The sequence below is a fragment of the Mus pahari genome, chromosome 7 (genome assembly GCF_900095145.1).
Source record: "Mus pahari chromosome 7, PAHARI_EIJ_v1.1, whole genome shotgun sequence".
Classification (NCBI taxonomy): Eukaryota; Metazoa; Chordata; class Mammalia; order Rodentia; family Muridae; genus Mus; species Mus pahari.
In genome coordinates this window covers 87,788,834-87,794,590 of record NC_034596.1, presented here as the reverse complement: position 1 = coordinate 87,794,590, position 5,757 = coordinate 87,788,834, and the positions used below count along the sequence as shown (strand labels likewise).

The following is a 5,757-nucleotide window of genomic DNA, read 5'->3' as shown; positions in this document are numbered from 1 at the left end:
AGCCTTAGACCATGGTGGTCTCATAGGATGCATGGGGAAATTTCAATATTTTTGAATCTGTTGAGACCTGTTTTGTGACCAATTATATGGTCAGTTTTGGAGAAGGTACCATGAGGTGCTGAGAAGAAGGAATATCTTTTTGTTTTAGGATAAAATGTTCTGTAGATATCTGTTAAATCCATTTGTTTCATAACTTCTGTTAGTTTCATTTTGTCTCTGTTTAGTTTCTGTTTCCAGGATCTGTCCATTGATAAGAGTGGGGTGTTGAAGTCTCCCACTATTATTGTGTGAGGAGCAATGCGTACTTTAAGCTAAAGTTTCTTTAATGAATGTGGTTGCCCTTGCATTTGGAGCATGGATATTCAGGATTGAGAGTTCATCTTGGATGATTTTACCTTTGATGATTTGATGTGCCCCTCCTTGTCTTTTTTGATAACTTTGGGTTGGAAGTCGAGTTTATTCGATATTAGAATGGCTACTCAAGCTTGTTTTTTCAGACCGTTTGCTTGAAAATTTTTTTCCCAGCCTTTTGCTCTGAGGTAGTGTCTGTCTTTTTCCCTGAGATGAGTTTCCTGTAAGNAGCAAAATGTTGGGTCCTGTTTGTGGAGACAATCTGTTAGTCTATGCCTTTTTATTGGGGAATTGAGTCCATTGATATTAAGAGATATTAAGGAAAAGTAATTGTTGCTTCTGATCATTTTTGTTGTTAGAGTTGGCATCCTATTCTTGTTGCTGTCTTCTTTTAGGTTTCTTGAAGGATTACTTTCTTGCTTTTCTAGGGCATGATTTCCCTCTTTGTACTGGTGTTTTTCCTTTATTAGCCTTTGAAGGGCTGTTTTCGTTGGAAGATATTATGTGAATTTGGTTTTTTCATGGAATACTTTGGTTTCTCCATCTATGGTAATTGAGAGTTTAGCTGGGTGTAGTAGCCTGGGCTGGCATTTGTGTTCTCTTAGGGTCTGTATAACATCTGTCCAGGATCTTCTGGCTTTCATAGGCTCTGGTAAGAAGTCTGGAGTAATTCTAATAGACCTGCCTTTGCATGCTACTTGACCTTTTTCCCTTACTGCATTTAATATTCTGTCTTTACTTAGTGCATTTGTTGTTCTGATTATTATGTGTCAGAANGAATTTNTTTTNTGGTTCAGACTATTTGGAGTTCTGTAGGCTTCTTGAATGTTTATGGGCATCTCTTTCTTTAGGTATGGGAAGCTTTCTTCTATAATTTTGTTGAAGATATTTGCTAGCCCTTTAAGCTGATAATCTTCATTCTCATCTACTCCTATTATCCGTAGGTTTGGTCTTCTCACTCTGTCCTGGATTTCCTGGATGTTTTGAGTTAAGATCTTTTTGCACTTTGCATTTTCTTTGATTGTTGTATCCATGTTCCCTATGGAATCTTCTGCACCTGAGATTTTCTCTTCCATCTCTTGTATTCTGTATGCTGATGCTTACATCTATGGTTCCTGATTTCTTTCCTAGGGTTTCTATCTCCAGAGTTGTCTCCCTTTGAGTTTTCTTTATTGTTTCTACTTCCATTTTTAGATCCTGGATGGTTTTGTTCAATTCCATCTCCTGTTTGGTAGCATTTCCTGTAGCTCTTTAAGGGATTTTTGTGTTTCCAATTTAAAGTCTTCTATCTGTTTACCTGTGATTTCCAGTATTTCCCTCTTAAAGTCCTCCATCATCATCCTGACAAATGACTTTAGATCCATGTCTTGCTTTTCTGATGTGATGGTGTATCCATGACTTGCTATGGTGGGAGAGTTTGGTTCTGATGATACCAAGTAACCTTGGTTTCTGTTGCTTCTGTTCTTACACTTGCCTCCTGCCTGATTATCTCTAGTGCTTGCTGCCCTCAATATTTCTGATTGGAGCCTTCCTATAATCCCAGTTGATTCAGGACTTCTCAGAGTCCAGATTTCTCTGTGATTCTTTGATTGGGGACTCCTGTGAACCTGAGATTCTGGGAGTGTCTGAGTTCTTGGCAGTCAAGCTCCTCTGAGACACTCAAACACTAGTGTGACCAAGCTCCTGTTATCCTGGAATCCTGTTTTCCTAAGATCCTGAGTGTGTTACAGTGCATGCAAGTGGTGTCTCCTTTGAGGGCCATGGAGTTGTCTGGTCTGTTCGAAACCAAGGTAAACTAGAACTGATTAAAAGGAACCTGAGACTCTAGTCAGGAAAGGTTCTGGTGTCCTTGTTCCTGCAGTCACAGGCCCATCACTATTGGATTGGAGCAGCTGTTGTGTTCCACTCACCAGTGATCACTTGGGCAGACAGCCAGGGACCGTGGGGGTGTCTGCCGAATCTGTACCCTAGGTGACCCGCTGCTGGCACAGACCAAAAAGAGCTTGTGCCCCTAGTCAGGCTGGTTCTCTGCTGCCCTCGTGCTGTCTCAGGTCCTGTGCGCAATTGGATTGGAGCAGATGTTGTGTTACACTCACCAGTGGTCCTAAGATCACTTGGGCAGTCCGCTAGGGACCGTGGGGGTGTCTGCAGAACCTGCGCCCTCCACACATTTCTAATTGCATAAGAATAAATATCCCTGAGGGCTAGTGAGATGGCTCAGTGGGTAAGAGCACCTGACTGCTCTTCTGAAGGTGCGGAGTTCAAATCCCAGCAACCACATCGTGGCTCACAACCATCTGTAACAAGATCTGATGCCCTCTTCTGGAGTGTCTGAAGACAGCTACAGTGTATAATAAATAAATAAATCTTTAAAAAAAAAAGAATAAATATCCTTGAAAGTAAATCAAGATATTATAAATGATGAAAAGTAATAGCCTGTAGCAATATAGATGAAAAAGTTGGTGTTTAAGACTCCAGGATGTGTACAATTAAAAATTTTTATTATCAGTAGAACAATTTTACTTCTAAACATGTTTATATGTAACATAAATTAGTGAATATATTTTCTTAGAGATCCATCCAAGAATGTCTTCACTGTAACACAGGACAAGGAATAGCTCAACCTTTCATCAACAGGATACCAGAAAAAAGTTGTTGTATATTTATTATAATAGATTATACTATAGTTAAACAAACTTTCAATATATAAAGTATCCTAGATATTCTGTGGGATTAAAATATCCAAGCAAATATTGCATACTGAAAATTCTATTTATAGACAAATAGAATTATCATTTATTAATGAAATAATAATATGCTATTTTTGTAGTGTAAATGGTTATTCAGTGAAAAGAAAGAACACAGAAAAGTGTATCTAGATACTCATGTGCTTATCTTCACAGTGATGTAATGACACTAATGTAAAGAAATTCAAAATGAAACAAAGCACATCAAAACAGAAACAACAGCATGAAAACCCACCATATGCCACCAAGTGGAATTTTTTTCATTTTGGTATTTATTCATATTCAAATTATTAAAACTTCAGTGATAGCATATTCTTAGGCTGAAATAAAATATCACAGAAGTCTACATTCCTATAAGTTAGTGAAACTCCAAGCACATTCAAAAGAAAGCAAGAGAGAAAGAGAGCAGCTTTAAACTGCTAGGCATCCCTGGTCAACAATCAAGATCAGTGGTACTTGATGGAAAAATCAAGGCGGTTGTTGTTGTTTTTGTTGTTGTTGTTGTTGTTGTTGTTGTTTTAGCCACCTGATGGACCTTTCTGCTTTAATCTTTTCTATGGCATAAGTAGATTGTTTTTGCCAATGTTAAATATAATATATACACACATATAAACATCAAATGCTGATGTCAAGAATTATACCTTGAGAATCAAATAGGATGTACTCATTTATTTACTTTTATTTAGCAGATAGAAATTTAGGAGAGGGTGTCACTAAGCTTAGAACGCAACTTGACTGGGTTATAAAATAGCTATGGAGTAACCTTGAGTGTGGAGGTGGCAATGGTTCCAGAAGAAACTCTGGCATGCTTGCAGGAACAAAAGAAAACCTTGTGGGGATAAGTGGATCCCTTTTCTAGGAACATGGAAGATGCTTCTGGCATGTTGGACATCTCATCTCTATATGCTTGCTACAGTTTGAACTATAAAACTTTCAACAGCAGTGTCGAGTTTCTCCGATGATTTGGACCTCAGACCAAGTATAACACCCTCAGTCTTCCATATGAACTTTCAGACCGCAGAGGTATATGACCAGAGTACCAGGTTCTGACCCTCGTGGATATCCTGCCATGTAGACTTTTAATGAATTCTCCCAGTGAGTCATCTTTCCTTCATCTGTAGGTATGGTCAGTTTGCTGGGCCTGTTCAGAGAATTTTGACTGATTGAGAAGATGTAGTCCTATTTTGGTCAGATGGCATTAGAGAGAAGAGCAGAGTGAAGCCCTCAAGGCTTTGTGTAAGCTGTCTGTTCTCAGATGCTGCTTCAGCCTTAAGCAAAACAATGATCCAATCGGATCTGCAACTTACATTTGGCTTACTGAGAGGGATGTAAATAGTCTCTTACATATAAGGAAGGGAACAACTGGGAGAAAATTAAAGAAACCAAACACTTGAGTGATGAAGTCATTAGATCACTGGCAGAAGGAACTTAAAGGAGGAAATGATCACAAATACCACAAACAAATATGAAAAGTTACAAATGCAAATACCAGAAAGAGAAAATATATACTGGAATCAGGGAATTTTGAAACAGGATATATGAAACAAGAAAACAAGTAAGATATTGTCCTATTTGCTGGTTAATCAACTACTGTTTAATTTTTCAGAGATTAAATCTTTGACTGTCCTATGAAGAAAGTGTGACTCTCAGTGCTAAAGGCATAAGAAGCTGAAATCCCTTAGGTGAAGTTATACAGTATGGCATGGCAGTATAAGTTGTCTTTACCTTACCTGTCCACACTGGTTGCTTAATACCACCTTTTTCATGTATAACAACTGTCTCCAAACACATCCTAGTATCAGATGTGAAATCCCTGACATTATAGCAGAGAGGATATAATACAAGACAGGAGTCAGCTCTGTAATATATAAATATGAAATATAACTTCTAATCTCCTAACCTTCCCCATTGAAAGCAAAATATAATAGTAGGAATAAAATAGACTAAATTGGATTTTTAAAAATTTATTTATTTTTATTCTCTAATTCTTTTTAACAGTCCAGACTTCATCCTCCTCTCAGTCTGCCCCCCCTAAACGGCTCTCCATCCCATACCTCCTCCCTGTCATCTCTAAGAGGAGGTCCCCACCCCACCCCACCAGATCTCCCCACTGCCTGGGGCCTCTCTTGAGGTTAGATGAATCTTCTCTCACTGAGGCCAGACCAGGCAACCATCTGCTGTATACATGTCAGGAGCCTCATATCAGCTAGTGTATGCTGCCTAGTTGGTGGTTCAGTGTCTGAGAGATCAAGGAGGTACAGGTCATTTGAGACTGCTGGTCTTCCCATGGGGCCACCCTCTTCTTCAGCTTCTTACAGTTTTTCCCACTCCAATCACAGGGGTCCCCAGTTTCTGTCTATTGATTGTTTGCTAGTAACTGCATCTGACTATTTGAGCTCCTTGTTGGGCCTCTCAGAGGGTAGCCATGCTAGGTTCCTCTCTGCAAGCACACCACAGCATCAGTAACAGTGCCAAGGTCCTAAGCCTCCCTTTGAGCTGGATCCCAATTTGGGCCTGTCAGTGGACCTCCTTTCTCTCATGCTCTTCTCCATTTTTGTCCCTGCAGTTTCTTCAGACAGGAACAATTCTGGGTCAGAGCTTTTGACTGTGGGATGGCAACCCCATCCCTTCACTTGATGCTCTGTCTTTCTCCTGGAGG

General features: G+C 39.5%; 1 pseudogene; it reads right to left on the bottom strand.

The window, feature by feature from the left end:
- The window catches only part of LOC110324073, a 29,222-nt pseudogene extending 24,358 nt beyond the window's left edge, over nucleotides 1-4,864 (bottom strand).
- Nucleotides 4,865-5,757: the final 893 nt, after the last annotated feature.